The sequence below is a fragment of the Strix aluco genome, chromosome 7 (assembly GCF_031877795.1).
Source record: "Strix aluco isolate bStrAlu1 chromosome 7, bStrAlu1.hap1, whole genome shotgun sequence".
Classification (NCBI taxonomy): Eukaryota; Metazoa; Chordata; class Aves; order Strigiformes; family Strigidae; genus Strix; species Strix aluco.
The window spans coordinates 18,448,789-18,469,045 of NC_133937.1; the positions used below are offsets into that span (position 1 = coordinate 18,448,789).

Sequence of the window (20,257 nt, forward strand, 5' to 3'; positions counted from 1 at the left end):
ATTCTTATGTTTTTATTTAAAAAATGGTATGTGATTTATCACATTTTGACTTTTGAAAATAATGAATGGACTAAAAATATGTAAGAGTGATTCAGACGTGGGAGACTGTTTGAAGAGGAGGAATCTTCTGTAAGTATTTCCACAAAATGTTAAAATAATGTATTTTAGGAAATAGTTAATCAGTAAAGTGTGTCACAAAGCAGAGGATATCAAAAGACTTTCTGATTCTCCAACTGGTATTCCCAGTAGAATGAACTTATAAATGCATCAATAAACAACAGCTAATGCATCTCAGCACATCAGTAGATGAGCTGTACTGTGACATGGAAACAGCTTAATGTCTGCATGTTATTCAAGCAAATAGGTCATAGTCGGGGGAAAGGGAGGGAAAATTGCAAAAAAAAAAAAACCAAAACCACCCAAACAAAAAAACCAAACACAAAAGAACTCCAAAGTGTTGATTATATACTCTGCCTGTTCCCTAAACTTTTCCATTATACTGCACCTGAGGCATGCTAATAAATAGACAGCAAAGCTTCATAAAACTTGTGATTAGTAAACTGCAGCATTCTCTGTGATGTCTATTATGGACATTGTTACATGCAACAAATCTATGCAGTACTTATATTATGATAGATGATATCTGGGGAGTTTAAGTACTTTTGAAGTATGTTAAAAAAGATGTTGCCAACAAAAACTTCAGGCTCCTCTGATTATGGATGCTTGATAGATTTTAAATATAGATTTATTTATTTTTCTCAAAGAGTACCAGGAAAGAATGCATCATTGTGGGCTTGGCAGTGCTGCAGGATGAAGCGCAGTTTTAACTGAAAGTGCTGTTTTTAAGGTGCTCCTAGTTTGTTTAAATTCTTGAAGCTAGACAACTTCCCCAAATTTTTCAGGGAAGCTTTTTAAAACATCATTTTAGACATTTCTCTTAAAATGCATTGTTTCAGGGGAGGATGGGCAAGGAGAGAATATAACTTTCCTGTTAGCAAAAAGTTATTTATATTATCTTTTCCTTTTAGATATCTGGGTTTAAAACTGTAGGTTTGATATGGATAATAGCCATCTTTTGAGAAGAAATATCTTCTGTTGTGCAAATGTATTTTCTTAAAGGGCTCTTCCTTTTTGGGAGAGATAGAAAGGTAGTTTAGTAATGTATTTCTTAAATCAGACCATTTACTGTTAATAATTATAGCAGTCCTACTTAGCTAGTGTTTTTCTGTGTTCATTTTTTGCTTGTGATGGGTTCTCCTCTGCATGTTTGTCTGGTATCACAGCTGGAAGGGTACCTGGACAATTCCACTGTATTCAGTTCTTGCTCTGGTAGGAACTGTCAGTGTTCACAGACAGAAGATGGTAAAGTCTGGTAATCTCCACCAGAACAGAGAGCTTCTCAGTCTTAAGGATAGAGTGGCATTTTCAAGTTGAAGCTGCTTTTTCTGACTGTGTAGCTCCGGGAACGTTTCTAGGCAGAAGCAGCAGTACTAGCAAGTTCTTGTTTTTCAGGGTTATTTTGCGAAGGAATACATAAGGCTTTGGGAGAGAGAACGTGGAAAATGTATGACTGTTGCGGTGTTCTGCCCAACTGAATTGCTTAATTCTGCTGTGAAAAATATTACTTCTAGTATGAATTACAAAATTATATCGCTTTTTTCCTCTGGTAAGGAGTGTGTGTACTGTTTGTACAGGAGTTAGGATTGATATGTCATTTATCAATAAACTTTAACCTTTGAGATATTTTATCTCATGTATGTATAGTAAATAAAAAAAATACATAAAACTGTTTGAACAAGAATCCAAATTCTAAGATAAGATTTCTAATTAATCCTAAATTCTTTAAACATCTTTGGATTTTTTAAATTTGGATTTTCACAGCAGAAAACATTAAATACTAATTTGTTTTAATATTGTTTTACCTCAATTTTAGCTGTCTCTGGCAGGTCTGAAAATGGTTATGCTAACTGTAGTACTTCTTTCCTCATGTCTCTACCCTCCCACTTCATTTTGATGGTATTAATAAAAAAAGTGCAACAATATTCCAGGTTATTCCTGGGCTTCCCTTCCTCTTCTTATTTCAGCTTGTCTGGAATTCATTTGAGTAATGACATGAATGCTAAATGCTTGGGCTCATGTTATCTAAAGACGTGAATGAATTATGATATTCATCTTGTCTGGAATTGTGGATGACCTTGAGTATTAATAACACTCAAATTTCAATAACCTCTTCAATAGAACAATGGAAATGCTGTTCTTGAGGTGAACTCTCAGAATTCTCTGTGGCAACTCCTTGTTTTCTATATACTGAATTTTCACTACTTCTGTATGATGCTGGCCTGTTGAGCTGATACGGAAGTGCCAATAGGTCTCTGTTGTAGATAGGACATAATAATGTCTTCATTTGTCCAGTCATACTAATGTCCTCATTTGGTTTGTTAAAATCACTCATAAATAAGCAGTAGGAGCTTTCATCAGGAAGCATGTGAAGTATGTTATGAATTTATGGACATCAATTAAAACAACAAAGGTTCCAATTGGTTGTAAGGCGCTTTTTTTCCCCTCCGTTAGGACAGTCACGCATTTGAATGAGAGGCTGTGCAGTCTCCATCCTCAGAGGATTTTAAGATCCAACTGGATAAAGCCCTGAGCAACCTGATCTGACCTCTTGGACATATTTTGAGCATGAGGTTAGACTAGAGACCTTCTCTGGCGTCCTTTCTAGCCTCAGTTATCCTGTGATTATGATTTACTTTTTGATCACACTCTCATCTTCATCATTCTTTGTTTGTAACTGCATGAGTTGATCATCTGGAGTGCTCAGTAAGAATGGCATCACATGAGACTGAAGAATTACAGGCACCAGCTCAGGAAGAAAAGGAGTGCTGAGAAATTGCTGTCCAACTGAGAAGCAGCTGAGGCCATGGACAGCTTAACTCCTGCTTTGAAGAATATTTCTGTGAAGACTTAGTATAGATCAAGCCTTTTTCCTAAGAGGATTTAACCAAACTGTGAAATTCTACGTTCTAAATTTTAATAAATTACGGAGGAACTTGACTAAGCAAATATTAAATTTTGTACAATAAATAGAGGATTCTGACACATTACAAAATATTCATAACAAATTCTAGCTGTTGGTAGGATATAGCATAACTTGGATATAATGCACATAAGAATTAGAGCAAGGGAGTGAGCACACTCTTACTCCTAATAAAACTGAGACAACAGTTTGGTCCGAACTGTATAATGGTGACTTTCTGCTTAAAAGCCATGTGCTGTATAATGTGCCTGTTGCTGAGCTTGTTGCTTCAACTAAACATTTTTTTTTCTTGGGATTTTTTTTTTGGTTACTGATATAAACAAAGACAGAGGTCAAAAATAAATTTTGTTTAATTGCAATCAGCTGTTAAGCAGACTGGATTGCATAAATGTTTTTAAAAGAATAGCATTGTCAGTTACTTTGCATCCTTTCTTCTAAAAGACTGAATTTAGATTAAAAAAATTCAGGAGAGTTTTTTTTGAGACTATGAAAAATCCTTTGGTCTTCGGTCATGTCATGAGAAAGGAAAAATTATAGAAACTATTATAATTTATGCCTCTGTAGTATAATTAGTATAGTTTTATACCTGGCTAAAGTTACAGTGGGGAGGAAGAAATCTTATTTCTCTATCTACCAATAATATTTTCTTGGTGAAACTGGTCCTAGACTTAACTGAGGTCAGTTTTGTTTTAGACACCCATTTTACATTTCAGTGTTATCCTCTGGTGTATGAGGAAGATCAAATAGTTGATCTTCATTTACTTGTTTTCAAGGAGAGCTCCAGGTTCAGCACCTGACTGCCGCAGCAGAGCTGCTGGTGCTGCGTTGTGGTGTTCTGCATGATCACTCCAGTTTGCCAAATTACTGTGATATGAGGTAGGTGCTGGCGATGCTTTCGAGTGTGAATGCTGAAGTGAGATCCAGCTGCTTGTTTTGGACTGCACACAGTTGGTAACTGAAGAGTTCAACAAATAGCTTACCCATCGCTTTCCCCCACAATGATCTTGTGCCTATCCACCCCCACAATGACTGTAGGCAATAAATAGAATTTTAGCACATAAATTAATGTTTGAATTTTCCTTCCTCTGCCCATTTCCATTATTTAGGTGTGTAGTCATGCAGTTTTAATTCTGCCAACATTCTTTGTTCTTAAAAAAATCAAAACCCCCAATAGCTACTGAATACAGAGGAAAGTGGTGTCAAATGAAATGAAGCATCTTCCATTCCCCCCTTTTTTATGAGTATCAACCTGTTTGGTTAGTGTGGGTTTTTAAATTTGTTTATTTTTCCTTTGTCAGAGTGGGGAGAAGTTGCCTTATCTGCTTACCAAAGGAATTTCCATTGACTGATAATATCACATTAATGAGAAGCAGTGATGACAATTTTAATGCACCAGTTAAGGACTGGTGAAGGCCAACTCTGGGCTGTTCTGAAGAGGTTGTGGGAAAACTCTTGATCTTTAGGAGGGTGGTAAACCCTCAGTCCCTTTTAATGAAAGCCAGGATTTATACCTTACCATCCATAGGTGCCCTAGCTCAGGACAGCATGAAGGCTGCTGGTTACTAGTTCTGTCTTTAATAGTGCTATTCTTAATCCTTCATCTCATAAGCAGTTTACCTCCCCAGAAGGAAGAGAAGTAGTAGCACAATGTACTCCTTGAACAAAAAGTATGTTTGCAACAGTAGCTGATGTGTAGGACTCTATGGAGGACTTATCTTCTGTCAATGCACTTTTGGAAAACCACTTTATGGTTTTCCAATCAGCTTTCATGGAGGATTTTATTACTGATCTTGTAAAAACATAATAATACTAATGGAGCACTACACATACCAGTCTAGACAAAGCTAATCACTTGAATTCTGGCTTTTGAAACATGGACACTTGTAACTTTCTGTATGAGTAGGAACTTCTTGGAAAAGCTAATGGTCAAACGGGTGTTATGTGTCAATTTTTTTCCTTCTGTCTGGGCATCACAAAGTAAATGACACACCTGCAAAGTCTAATTACTTAATAGTTCCTTCAACTGTTCAGCATTATTTTTAGGCTATAATTATCCAAATTACTTTAAAGAGGGAAAATTATATTCTTCTGCCTCAATAGCATTCACTTAAATGTCTTGATTTCTGAATTTGGGGGCAGAGGGGGAAGCATGTGTATGTGTTTGCCTGTCATCTGCATGTTCCTTGGGAAATGCAATGCCAAATCCAGTGCTTTCCTCTAAGCTTACTTGGACTTAATGTCACAACTTGTTTATCTCCTTGCCCTGCTGGCAGACGGAGATCTTGGAAATAATTTTGAAAATTGAAAGTTGGAATAAGAAAACTACATCACTGCCAAAAATCCATTTGACATTTTTATAAAGAAACCTATCTTCCTAGAGGAAATACTTGCATCTTTGTGTACTTTCAAGGCAAAATTGCTTTGGAGATTCTTTAGTCATTAGGGATATTTTTCCTCTGTTGCACTAGGATTTTATCAATGCACACTAGTACTGCAGAAGTTATTTGCAATCTAGACTAGGTCAATGTAGAGCAGCATTTGTCATCTTTTTAATGATGTCTGTTGTTCTGCTTCCACAACTAGAGTAACCTCTCTCTTGCAGACAGAAGTTTCTCCCGGGAGAGAATTTCTTTGACTTTGGTGGCTGTTGCTGCCTTAGGCAGCAACCCAGGATTGAAAATACAGACATTTTTACAGCTGGAATCAGTCCTGTTTTCTTAGCTGTTTAAATTTCAGCCTTGTAAGTTTTTTATTCCTATTGAATGAAGTAACAGGAAAATATGTTTGCTGGTACCTTCAGATTTCTGGATGCAGCCAGGATGCTGTCATTGAAAGCTTTGTGTTACGAATGACATAGGTTTTATATGTCACTTGACTGCATATTTAGTTATGTCTTGATCAGAAATATAACTCTGCCTAGTAGAAAAGATAATCGGGTAGAACTGCTAGACAAAGTATTAGAACGCATTTTCATAATGGTGCAAATTTGCAAGGTGTACTAACAAAAAGCAACAACATTATGTAAGTAATTGGGAAGAAAATTGTTGTGCCTTGCATATTTACACTTTATGCAAGATCTGCATCTTTTATAAAGTCCAATGACATTGCTCATTTACTCAGCTCTTTCAGATCCTTTGCAGTAAGGAGAAGAAAAATACAGAGGAAAATATTGAAGAACTTGAGTCTGGTATTTTGATTTCAAACATTTGAGAGCCTTAGTACTGAGTTTGCTCGTTACATTCGGTCTTCCTGGCCATCTTAGTGAAGAACATGAGAGCTACCACGCTGAGTTAGACTGAGAATTTGCTTAGCCCAGTTTCTTATTCTGGTGGTAGTTGGTAAGGGGGTGCTCTGTTTGGCATTCTCCTCCAGCTCACTCATTTTACGTTTCTGAAATTTTAACTTTTGCCACCCCATTATTTTCATTGGTTGCTCCCCAGAATCACTTGGTTTTTCAGCTTTATGGAGTCTCTTTTCCCCCTCGCCCTCAATTTTATGGCAGGGTTGTAGGTGGTTATTCTTTTAGTTTAGACTTACACCTGTTGCTACCAAGGTTCATGTATTTGGACTTAATATCATACCTTCTTTATTGTCTTTCTGTGTTGGTAGACTAGTAGTCAACGACACGGAGAATGGTTAATAAAGGAAGGAACTTTGCTTGGTGCCCCTCTCTGGTTGCCTCATTTAAAATTTCTTCTTTGAGTCGACTTTCTCTTATTCTTTGTCCCCAGCAATCAATTGGTAATTAGTTGTCTTCATTTTTATGGCCTTTTATTTGTTCAGTGTTGTTTTTTTGTTATGTGGTCTTTTTGTTTGGTGTGGGGTTTGATTTTGGTTTTTTTATTATTATTTGTTTTGGCTTTGGTTTTTTAGGAAGGGCTTTTGGCTAGGGTTACGTTGTTTCTATTGGTCAAGCAGTGTTTACTGTGGCCTAAAGAAGATGTGTTGAGAAAGATTCTGAAAACAAAAAGGCATGTCTAAGAAGTGTCTTCCCTTGTTTGTTTTTTCTTTCTGACTGTCACTAGTTTAGGGGTATCCTGAACTGGATCTAGCTAATAATCTGTAATTGCCTCTGGTCAACCTGTCCTCTGTTAATAGGTCTAGTCTTTATGAACCAAATTGCATTTTGACATAGAAAACATTCTGTGGTAGGAAACTCCACAATTTGTTATATATAGTAAATTTGTAACTCTGTATTTGTTTTTAAAACTGTTACCTCCTAATTTCTTTGCTTTCCAGATTATAGTATTGTGAAATAATACATAATCACTTCTAATATAAACCTCTGCAACCTCTGTTGCAGTCCCCTTATTCCCTTCCTCTTCTTGTCTTATTTTGCTGTCTTTTTTTGTGATTCTACCTTAATATTTCAGGAGTGTGGTGGCAGGAATTATATATAAGTGTCAAGCTTTAGAAGCTCAATGGATTTATGCATATAATACCTGTTAATTTTATGTGCCCCAGGAAGAGCTCAGAGAAGTCTGTGTACAGGATCATGTGATCTACAGTCCTTGATACACAGAAATTTTTTAGCACTTTTATTCAAAATGTTTGACTGCAGCTTTGCTCTTTGTGGGGGAGGTTAGCCCTTGCTGGGAGTATATTTGTGTTTAACGATCCCATTGTGTTCTGTGCAATTGCACAGCTTTCTAGGTTGCTTGTGGAAGGTGTTTTTAGTGAGACAATATGTTGTCTAACTTCTGTCTTTGCCCTGGCTCTAGATTAATTCTTGCTGTGCTCAATTAAGCAGGGATAACAAACATTTGTGTCTGCAGAAGTAATAATGTTGGCAAAAGTTGTGTGTACTCAGTAAAATATAATCACGTTTTTAAACGGAGGTAGGGACATGATCTAATTTTTTAAAAATGTAATCACTTTAAACTCTGCAGTTTCAGAGTAGCCATTTTCTAAGTTGCAAAGCTGTTGACCCATCAAAGGGGAAGTAAGTATAAAAGGAGAGCAGGCTGATTGGCTCAGTTTATTGGTAAATACTTAGGAAAATGCTCAACTTTGTGCTTCAATAATGTCCTCAGGTTTAGCTTATCCATTCAAATAGTAAGCATTGGTGGCTTGATACTATGGAAAAAATGACAGTGCTTAAAATTTTAGAGGAATGAGAACTAGGCCACTACAGCACTAGTTTCCACTGGGTATTTATTACATCAGCCTCCATTCCAGGCTTCCCTGTCAAATTGTATGTAGCTGTTACCCAGATTTAAATGTGTTGGAATCAGGGTCAGCTGCTTTATAAGGCACCAGTCCCTTGCTTGTTGTGATGGATGTCCAGAAACAAGGCTTACTCTGACAAGCAAGGGGCTGAGGATTTATTTCTTGTCTTTCCTATGTGAGCAGACAGTATTCCTCTTATTGTTGAAATTTCAAATTAACCTAGGTGAACTTGGTTCACAGCATGTTTTTCACCTTTTGTTTTTTTTAATCAAAATTCTGTTTTGAGTCTTTCAGTCCAGAGATTTCAACAAATTTACGTTGGCATGGTATCATAAATAGCTAGAACGGATGGGCACAGAGGCTTGGCTTATCAGAGGATGTTAGTGTAGAACTGGGGTTAGAATTTGGGTGTTCTGGCTGTTCAGAGCTGTCACATCCCCAGTTTGGTGAGAAGAGGAACCACATCTTGCACTGCCTATCTTACAGAAATAGTTCTAAAATCCCTTGACTTCTACTGGGGTGGGTGTGGGGTGTTCTTGGAGGATACACAAAGTAGCATAATGAAACTACATTACAATGAGTTCCTATGAGTTAGCAGATGATTTTGCTAATCTAACTTGTGTACATATCTATACATGAGAGAGAAATTAGATTTAATTCAGAAGCTCACCTGCATAGTTCAGTCTTTGGACATAGATTAATCAGCAGTAATTATTTCTTGTTATGGGACCACATAGACAGGATGCAACTGACCTTGTGGCTAAAAGGAAGCATAAACAAGCATTGTGAATACAGACTACTAACCATTCAAATTCTGTTAGAGAATTGTTAAACTAAATATGGATTTGGACTGAATTCCAGTGTGGTTGTGAATAGACCATAGAAGCTAATCGTGTAGCAGATAGTGAACTAGATATGAGAGCTCTTACTTCTTTCCGAGTTTAAAGGTAGTATTAGGAGCCTGCATCAATGTCATTTTTTGTGTCGATGGAAATAGCTGTGACATGAAGCAGCAGTACAAATCACGTCTGCAAGGTGGCGTGCCTCTTAACATGTTAATTTTCCTAAACACTTTAAGTTATTGGGCTCTGAGTTGAAATGATTATGTTGTGGGAGCTGTAGTAATTAATCTCCTTCATGTAAAAGAAAATCACAGTTGTTGTTTAATGTCTCTTTCAAAATATACTGAATGCCAGCCCACATCAAATTGGCCAGTAAAATGCTATCTAATAGTGATTAGTGTTAGTGTTCAATATTGCTAAGAGGATCAATAAAAAGAACAGTAACATTTGTAACAATCTTACTAGTTTCCAAAACACTAATCTTTTAAAGTGTACCTATAGCAAAAAGCAACCACGCACCCCCCCCAACCAACCAAAAAGCAACCAACCCCCACACCAACCCCACACCCCAATCCTACCAGTTGAAGCCTAAATATTTGTCCTTGTAAATTACTTTGTTTATCAGGAAAAATGTGGTAAGCTGTAAATTAGTGACTGAACAGTTGCAATGTAAATTTTTCTTTTGTTAGTATGTTGTCTGAGACTTTCTTTGAGTATATGTAGTTAATTTACTAGTGGTTTATACTAACATGTTTTGCTTCTCAGGGTAATTGGACTAGAAGTGCATTAGTTAATGCAGTTCAGCTGACGGTCAGTATCTTATTAAGTCATGATAAATCAGTGTTTTAGCCTCCTCTTTCTGTGGTGGACAAAGCAGGGTATGTCTGGAATGGTGGTACTTTTTTTTTTTCTTCAAAACCAGTAGTATTTGTACCATTAACTAGATAAAGCCAGATACTTCCCAAAAGCTAAGTGTTAGTTTACCATCTTAACCTACACAAGTAGTATTTTTATTCTTTTTTCTCCTAAGGTTAAACTTTTAGATTTTGCTCTGCTATTTATAAAGTATTGTCATAAAATTATACGTCAGATGAAAATTTTGGTTAATCTTAGGGGAACTAATTAATTTTAAATATACTTTTGCATCCTAAACATTAATTTTTAATAATTTACAATTGTGCTACAGTATCCTACTTCTTTTGGTCTCTGGTATTTATGGCAAGATGAAATTTTTCAGTAAAGGGAAGGGCTAGAAGGCTATGAGTATGCTTAGTGTACCCAGAAGATAATGAGTAGTTTTCAGTTTTATGTAATCATTGTATAATTCTTTTGAAAAGGAAATAAACAATTTGGGTACATGGTGAATACCCTACAATACGTTAAAGAAAACTTAGGTATTAGTTATCTGGCAAAAATCAGCAAGCTGCACATCTGCTAATATCTTTAAACTTTTTCTCTTCCTGTTCTTTGTTGCTATTTTAAAATAATGAAATCAAACATTTACATCTTGAACTGCCACATACATGTGTACTATAGTCTATTATTATGTAGTTTAATTTTGTGCAATGACAGTAAGTAATTAACCTTTCTAAATGTAATGGTGCAACAATGTAGGAACATACAGAAGGGTCACTGGTTTTGTGCACTGTGCTGTCAGAGCACATACACTGCGAGAGCCAGGGTATCTACAGGATCATTTGTCAGGTACGTGCCCCCCCATCCAACCCAGCTCTGTCTGCCTAACTGGTGTACAGAGACAGATTTCATAATTGACATAGAAGTGATTCTAATATGCTGCAAGCGATCTGCTAACTGGTCTTCCCTAGCTGGTGTGATTGCGTCTGGATTGCAGAGCTCAGGTTCTGTTCTTGTTACAGTCTTACTGCAGATCTCCTCTGTATTGCTGTTGAACTAGAAATGGCCACTCTGTTGAGAAGTACCCCTTCCTTCTTCTGGGGCCTTGCCTTGACCTTTCCAGGAGGGCTGTGCAGCCTGCATACACCACTGGAGCACCACTGCCCACTGAGCTGCCCTCACTGCAGTGTGCTTCTAGCTGCAAGTATACCTATGGCTCTGTAATGTGGCATTTTTGATAGGCAGCACAATTTTGGAAGACGTACTTGAAGTAAGTACTATGAAAATATCCTCAGAACATTAGCAGAAGAGGAGTATAAGTGAGCAGCAGTTAGCATAAGAAGGAAATAAAAAGCACAGAGGATGTATAAGATAGATAGCGAATCTGAAGCAAGCCTTTTACGTACTTCTTAGTACTTGGTTAGGTTATTGATTAGGCTGGACCTGATGAAATTCATGCTTTGACATGTTAAAGGAAAAAAGTTAATGACGGAAGCTATCACAGTAACACTAGCTGCTGTTTGAGATCCTGGAAAACTTGAAAATGAAAAGGAGAGGTAGGGGGAAAGGAGCCAGGAAATTATAGACCAGTCTCAGAGACAATAAGAACATAGCCACAACCACCACGAATTTAGGAAGAGTAATAGTCATACCAGTTTAATTTTATTCTGTAACATGACAATAAGGCTTCTGAATTGACAAGAAAAGTGTAAACGTTAATATTTTCATGTTAGTGAGTTCTTTGACACTGTTTCATGCGATAATCTTACAAACAAGTGAAGAAATGTGGCTTGAAAGAAACTATTGTAGAGTAGGAGCAAGACTCATTGAATGGCTGTGGGTGGTTATTAATGATTGTCTGTCAGAATGAAATGGTTGTATTGAATGTGGATCTGCCACGGTCTGTTGGGTCTGTACTCATTCTACTTCACTTCAATCTTTTCGTTAATGACCTTGATGATAGAATAGAGAGTGTGCTTACAAAAGTGATTCACTAAAAATGTCCCCAAAACTTGGAGGGAATGTATATGCATAGGACACAAGTTTAACAGTACAAAATTATTTTGAGAAAATTGAGAATAGGGACAGATTGAAATTGTACACTTAACAGAAATCATGAAATACACAAATACAGGGTAGGGAACAAGTAATTACATGATAATTCTCCAGAATTCCTGTCATTGTAAAAGGGCAAACGTTATATCAGGAGGAATAAAAATATGAGTATAGACTGTAAAACATACAGAACAATCTTTTTTTATCTATGGGTAAGTCCTCAGTTGAAGTGTTGCAGCTGGTTAGGGCAAATTCCCCAAGAAAATATGGCTCAGCTGAACAGAGGCTGGGAGAAGAGTAATCAAATAATTTGAGGACTAGAAAAATGCAGTCAAATAGGAAAGACTGAAATAATTTGAACCGGGGAGAAGGGGGATCATTCAAGCCCCACGAAGAGCACTGCAAGGCATAATTTTTTTTGTGTGTGTATGTAGTAGGCTACTCAAGAAGGTTGGAAGTTGTGAAGTGTAAGGCCCGTCCATGAGAGGTAGGGCAAGACATGTAATCTTAAATTGTTGCAAAAAATGCAGATTAGGTCTTAGACCAGGAACAAAGGACCAGTTCCTGAGATAACTGGCTGTTGTTTCTCATAAGGCATTTTCTTTATTTAGCTGTATTTTGAATGACAACATTATTTTAAGACTGATGAACAGTATGTATAGACTTTTTGGAATGTTACTGATTAAAAAATGAACAGTTTGTACGTGGGGACAACTTACCCAGAGACAGTATCCACTAGACAAAATGATGATGCAGCCAGCCTCCATATTGCCAGTCCTTCCACTTCTAATGCCCTCTAACTCAGTAGCCTTCATCTAGTTTTTGTTGCTACCTCACTATGTAAGTACTAGGTATACCATACAAGATTTTCAGCTTGCTTTTCCTATTGACAGGCCCTTGACAGGCCTGTCAGTAGTCAACTTTTATTTCTTTCTCATTTTCATAATGACTTCAGTTGTCAGTCTAGCACTTTGGAGACTCAACATATTATTATCATAAGAAAACAAGGAGTGTACTATTGGTAATTGTTTTGTTTATAAAATCTTTCCCAATTTCCATTGTGTATTTCTCCACAGAGAAATGAGTGCAAGCCTCAGTTACCTGAGGCTGTAACATGTGTTGTTAGCATACTTGGAATCTCTATTTGCATTGTTATATACCCTAAAACACACGTCTTTAATCATTGCAGTTGGAAATTACCTTGCTTAGCAATTTTAGTTTCTATTTTCTTAAAGAGAAGTGATTTCATGAGTCAAAGCCAAGAGCCTGCGTAGTGCAGCCAGCCAAACCTGAATTCTGCGCCTGAGAGTGGAATTTGTCACAGCTTCAAGCACTTAAAAAAGTGCCCATTTAAAAATAAATGGGGCTTTTTGTTTAAGTAAATGTGAAGGAAATTCCATCATTTCAGTATTCCTTCTTTCTAATAACTTGTTGTGAGCTGCTTCCAATATACATTTTTGCCTTCTTTTTCTCTTCTTTTCTTTCTTTCTTTATTACTACTTTGCCCTTTTGAGATGTTTATGCCAGGGAGCCTGGAAGTTCTGACACCTGGACAAGAGGTGGTGAGCAGCCTTTAAATGCAGGGCAGATGTCTGATGTGAAAACTTTAGGACTGCAGCATATCCTGCAGGGGGAAACATTCTGGAGCTTTTAAGAGGTGGAGGGGGTTTTTTGCATATCACAGAAAGAATCAGGGTGGTTTGAAAGAGATGTTTGTTATTTTTTTGGATATGAGTGGATGATTTGAATCCTTCTCTCTTCTGCTAGATCACTGGTTGCTTTTATCCTACAATTCTGCTTCTCCATCCCACAGTGAATTTGGGCTAAATGCTGTAAATTCTACTGTTTTTCCTTCATTACATTCCTTGCTTTCCTAGCTGGATAGTCATGTTCATATTATCTGCAAGGGAAGTTATTGCTGACATTGGTTGTTTAAATGTTGATCATTACCTTTCAAATTTCCAGAAAATTACATGTGAGAGAACTCAGAAGTTTGTGCTTGTTCAGGCTCTGGTTATGTTTAAATTATATTATTTTTAACCATCAAAGCCAGAAATTCTTGCTTTTAAATTGAAAATTTAGAGCTAGCTGTGTGAATCTAGCAGGTGATACAGATATTTGGAATAAATAGGAGGACCTTTACTGTAGTGGAATGCAAAGTAACACAGTTTACTGCCGATGAATACTCAGTGATAAAATAATCTTTGAAAATCATGCCAAACATGCGAAGTCTCTGAGAATGCCAGTAGCATGTGCCACTGGAATTGGAAGGATGAGACTACTATGTAGGAGGAATGTATAATAAAGACATACCATAGTATAGAAGTTGCTAGATGTTGCAACCTCATCAACCAGCTCTAAGCGGTACTGATGCTTCAGGGTTTACAAGGGGAAAACAGCATTTGGTGCAATTCAAATGATGTAGTTGAGAATGCCTGGGGTTTGGGAGTGCTGTGATGCTGCCAAGATGAGTGCTGAGCTCACACCAGCCCTCCAGGTTGGGGCAGCAGAGCTGCTTTTCCCCTGCATGGCAGGGTAGCAATGAAATCTACAGCAGCAGAGGGCTGTTGGTCAACAGATGGTTTCAGGTTGTATCTTATGTATTGTGTTTGAAAGCCATAGGTAGATCAGAAAACTCATGTTTTGTTTTTTTTTTTTTTCTTAAAGAGCCAGAATGTGGATGCTTTAAATAATTTAGTTTTTCATGGAGTTGGACTTCTACTTTGCTTAGCTGCCCTTGAAAATGAAGTGAGAAACCTTAACAAAATAGATGCAGGCCTCTCAGCAGGGTGGGCTCTCAGCAGGATGGGCTCTTGAGATAAGGGAGGAGCTGCAACTACTGAGTCCCAAGATAAGGAAGGGGGATTCAAAGAATGCTAAATTGACATGCTGAAGAGACCTAATTGGGTGAAAAGTCACGAGAGGAAGAGGAGGCATCTTTAATCTTCATCCTGAAGACCCCCGCCCAAGACCACCAGGAGACATTGTGCAGGCGCAACGGGGAGGGACTTGGGGCGGGATTTATGTTAATGATTTCTCAAAACTAATTGTAATATCTCTCCCTATTCTCAGGATTATCATGAATATGTAAACACTTTACGCTATAGAAAGGAGCTGCTTTTCGCTCCAGAAGGTGCACGTTTGTGGAGGAGCGATCCCCCATGCACCCAGCGCTGAATAAACATACCTTCTTTATAACCTTACTGGTTGTAAAGTCGTTACTCCGCACGTCAAAAATCTACTGAGGAAGCACAGACCACCTGTCTTATTGTTTATGGTGCATCATGTTGCACTTCCTATGCTTGACTTAATGAAAATAATAATTAATTAACTCTTGACCCACAAAACTTACTTTTGCCTTGCTTTATTCCGTAAAGGAAGGATGCTTCTCACTGTGGAATGCTGGATTAGGTTGTTGTATGTCCTTTAAAGTACCTAGTATTTGTCCGTTTGTAGAATTGCAACATTAAGATACGTAATAGAAGCTTTATTTATATGCATAAGTTAAAGTGTGGTGTTATGAAGACTCTGTTAGCAGAATTACAATCCAAACTTGCAATTTAGTTGTGTCTCAAAGTCTAAAGTTTGCGTAAGTAGGTTTCAGTTCTGAAGGAGGTGGGGGAAGGTCCATGCTTAACACAACACTGGGTGCTGATGCACTTCCAAAATGGGATGTGGCTCATCTTTACTGTAAGATCATTGTTGTTTGAAAATCTCATAGGTGACCAATGTGAAAAATGAAGGCTAGCAACTCAGTCCTTTTAGTCTATTCTGATTTTTTGAGCACAGACCACCGTGCTAAATGGTACTACTTTATTACTCTACAATTACACTACAGCAGTATTTCAATGCAAGGTTTTTTATCTGCCTAAACATGGACTATGAGACGGATACACCCATTTTCACTATGAAGTGGAGTTTGAACTGTCTCCTTGCAATAGAAGTGAATCGTTTGTCTTATGTTAGAAACTTAGTGGCTAAGTGCTCTTAAATTACACTGAATTTATTTAGGTTACTGAGATTTGGAAAAAAAAAATCCAGTGGTCTTTGCAAAAAATTAAGTTTAGAGGTGATTTTGTGGTGATCTCACTGTGCAAAACAGAACTGTGGTGTAATTTTAATTATTAAGTCTTGAATATTCAATGTTGTCAGTGGATAGCTATGTTGGATGGTAATACATGTAAATATGTTGGTTTAGGGGGAAGGCAACAAGAAGGTAACGCAACAGTCTGTATAAGCAATAGTGCTGCAAACAGACAATAGTCAATGTGTCAGCTATGATGCGCTGACTTCCAGGCTCCAACTGAAGTTGCATAGCTGCCTCTGTAAGGGTGGAAGCTCAGTGATCAAAAGGGCACCAAACAGGATGGATAACAGTCAACTGAGGGATTATTATTTTTTTTAAATGTGACATTTTTAAAGTGATTAAAATTATTTTTATTGAGGGAAAAGTATATTTGAGTGTATTTAAATTCCACATTTAATACTGTAAATAATTAAGATAAGCTGTTCTAAATACACTTTAAAATAAAATCCTACTGCTTGTTTGTCACTAAAATTTTAGCAAAATGAGATGCTCAACTGAAACTAGCACTAATGAACTGACAATCTAGCTTTTGACAATAAGTGGGTTTTTTAAATTATAGTGTAGATATAACTGTTTTGATTGTTCCATGCTGTTTTTCAGCTTAGACTGAAAGATGAAAAAGAAACTTTATCTTTTAATGTTTGAGTAATAGCCTGGAGAGCTGAGAGGATGACATCCCCTAGTTCTAAAACTGTTTAGCATTGGTGCTTACCATCAATATCAATTTAATTCAGGTTACTCCAAAATATTTTTTTTTTAAGTAGTTGAACAAAATGTCATATAACTTCTGTCCATGTGCAGTTCGAGATTAGTATGAATTTGAAATTTTATTTTAGAAAACATGCTATATCACATTCACCATTTTCTGGAAGATAGTTCTGATTATTTAGTATAGTTACCTTAGGTAAATAACCTCATTAAAGGAGAAACACAGATTTTTAGAAATACTCAGAAAATGAGGAAATAAAAAAGGGTCTAAACATGAAGAAAATATTTTTAGACATATGAATACCTAAAAATGTCAGGGGAAACTAAGAGTTGAATGTAATTCGGGTATTTTAATAAATGTATCTTTAATGGTATCTTCCTTACTACCAAAGCAAGAAACAAAATTTTGTGTATGAGGCTGTAATATATCGTGTTAAAGCATAACTCAGCCTGTTCCTATATGCAAACCAGAATGCTGTCTCTCATCTTCTGCTCTGAATGCTGCACTTCCAACAGCCAACACTGTTTTTGGTGAGTGCTGGTATAATTGATGGTGGAACCTATACATAGAAACAACTAAAAAGGGGGAGTTTTTCAGAATCAAATAGTTGTTTGTAAATATCTGTAGGTTAAGTAAAACGTTTGAGATTAGTTGGACAATGAATGACACTTGCCTGTATTATGATTTTGTCTTTGATATCTGAAGGAACGAACTATCACTGAAACATAGATGAGAATTGGGAAAGTTAGTATGATTTGTCGATGTTTTACAGATGAGGAATGGGAGTAGACAGAGGTTAATTGATTTGCATGAAGTTGCCCTGAAAGTTGGAGGACATGACATGGTGATTAATCCTGGTAGTTGGTCTAGACAGGTGGCTTTATGCTAACAGTAGTGAAAGAAATAAAAAGTGCCTGCATGGCTGCAGCTTGAGAATTCACAGTGACCTCCTCGAGGTTTAAGTGAGGCTGATGTGTTTTCATGACTGGGTATATGGCAGTACAATGTCTTCTGTATGCATTAGGTATAAATAGGAAGGATGACACAGTATAGGAACTACCATGTTTCAGTTCAAATTTGCTTCTTAAATAGGAGATTTAAGTGTTTGTATCTTCCATTTAATTATTCTCTCTTCCACATTTAATGTTATTTGCCCAGCTGAGTGGAAGTGATGCAGACACGGATTTAAAGGTCTCTTGTCCTCCAGCGTATTTCCTTAGTAGAGAGGATCACTGAGCAGGGTAAGAGGACAATTGGTTTTGATTAGGGAAGAGGATAGTGATAGTGGTTTGATTTGTCCCAGTTACATTTTGAGTGTGTCTTATTTGCCAGGCATGGATGGTACAAACTAAACCGTTATCAGTTTTGTGCCCTGTCAAGTTGGCTGGGTTCTTCTGGCAGAAATACAGTATCTACCATTAAAATAGTTGTTCTGTATGTGCCCCTGAGAAAGGGTAAGCCTCCCTTCGCTAATGGGCAAACTGGCACTGTGGTTTGGGGGTGAAAGGAGAAAGCTGGGCTCTTCAGGTACTGAAGAACTGCTGCCGTTTGTATTCATGGACGGCAAGTGTGTTTGGGAGAGGTACATCCAGTCGTGGCCACGGCTGCTTCTTAGAAAGAGCTGCAGAAAGAAGGGGAGAAGATTTGAAGTATGCTGCTAAAATACAGCAGGAGAGTGGTTTGCTTACCCGAATCATTCACATAAGCAGCACCCCCGAGAGAACTTTTTCCGGGGAGGAGGGCAGCACGCGTCCGGCAGCGCCGGAGCGAGAGGCCCTGGCGCCGAGGGTAGAGCGCGGCTGGAGGGTCTCCTCGCGTTCCCTGCAAGAGGGGGAGAGGTGTTCAGGGCCTCGGGCTGCACGCACCCTCCGCCCTGGGGGAAGCTGACGGGCTCTGCCTGTTGCCCGAGCGCGGCCATCTTCTCTACTGCCCGCTCCGAGCCGGCGACCTCCCCCCCGCTGGCTGCGGAGGCGGCGGCCTGGCCGCCCCGGCCCCGCCGCTGCCCCTTTAAGGCCCGACCTGCCCGGAGATCAGGCGCGCGGCCGGAGCGGTGACGTCATGCTGCCGGAGGCGGGGCCCTGGCTCCGGCTCCCGCTCCCGCGCTGCCCGCTCTGCCCGCGCCGCGGGACCGGGCAGCGGCGGCTGCGCACGTGTGTGTGGGGCGGCGGCGCTCCCCGGGCGGGCCCGGCCGGCGGGTGAGTGTACCGGGACCCCGCCGCCGCGGGAGCGCGGCGAGCGCGTCGAGAGGTGCCGGTGGGGAGCGCGGTCCTGAGGGAGCGGCGGGCGGGCAAGGCATGCTGAAGGCAGCTGGATCCTGGAGCCGGGAGGCGGGGGGAGGCTTCTCAATGCGGGTCCGCTGCAGCAGGTGTCGGTTTATTTTGTGTTGTGCTGGCTGCTGTATAACCAAATGAAAGGTTTTCTCCTTCAGCAAACTAGGCTGGAAAAACGTGCAGTGTGCAGGGTGTTTAATTATTTGCAAACATAATTTTTAGCTTTTTGTTGTATAGGCATACATAATGGTGTACGCTTCATTTGTATTTACTTTCTATCTCAGCAACAGTTTAAACAAGTATCTGGCGCTCATTTACTGTTTCTCACAGTGATGAATTGTGCTGTGTACCTCCTGTCCTTGGTAGAAGGTGCTATGTTAAATTTAACTCGTGATACTTGGGTAAATCAAGGCAATTCAAAACACTGGAGTTTGGACTATAGGAGCGATGTAAGGTGTCTTACAGCTGCTCTACCTCCCTTGCTAATGGGAAGATTATAGCCCACCTGTATGGAGAAGAGTAATGACCATGCCCTTTGCCAGTTAGGTGGGAAGGTGCAAGCCCATGTGGAATTTACACAACTTAAATCTTCACGCTCACAGAAATTGCATTTGCTAGTTCCAGTGAAGAAAGATAAAGTATTGATTATGGCTTTGGTTGTGGGTTTTGCTTTTTTTGGATTGGTTTGGAGGGGTTTTTTTGGTGGTTTTTTTGGTTTTTTAAATAAGGGTAGAGGGGTCATTGAAACCTTTCATTGAACATTCATTTAATCTCCATGATAAATGGACTTTTATATTCGCAGTTCTAATTTCTGGCCTAATAGGTTCACTTTTCACCAGATAAGTTAAAATTGGCAGAAATAAATAATGGGAAAAAAATTCCCAGCTCAAGGGAATTATCATGTGAAGATAAAGTTGGCAGGAGGGCTGCTGTCTTTTTCTGGGTACCAGAAGGATGTGACAAAGTAAAGCAAGGCTTTATCAGGCTTGACTCTTGACTGGAAGAAGGTCTCTTTGGTATTCTTATGCTAAAAATATAGGCTAAGACTTCCTTTGAAGTCTTGAATTGGAAAGTCCCATCTCTACCACATCTAATTTCTGCATTAGATTTCAAAGCAGATTTAGTGTCTAAATCTACAGAGCAGGATTGTGGAGTAACTAATTAAAATAAAGAAAAAAATTTTAATGTATGGCCATATGTTATGATATGTGCTATTTTTAGTTTTGAATG

General features: G+C 38.5%; 1 protein-coding gene across 2 annotated transcripts in view; it reads left to right on the top strand.

Moving 5' to 3' along the window:
- The window catches only part of USP54 (ubiquitin specific peptidase 54), a 107,436-nt gene that overhangs the window by 6,543 nt on the left and 80,636 nt on the right, over positions 1-20,257 (top strand). The window contains exon 1 of one of the 2 annotated variants that reach the window (XM_074830663.1): positions 18,873-18,952. The exons of the other annotated variant lie outside the window; for it this stretch is intronic. The gene's annotated coding sequence lies outside the window, so the exon portion shown is untranslated. Of the gene's footprint in view, positions 1-18,872; positions 18,953-20,257 lie in introns of those variants that run through there. 2 annotated transcript variants of the gene reach the window in all.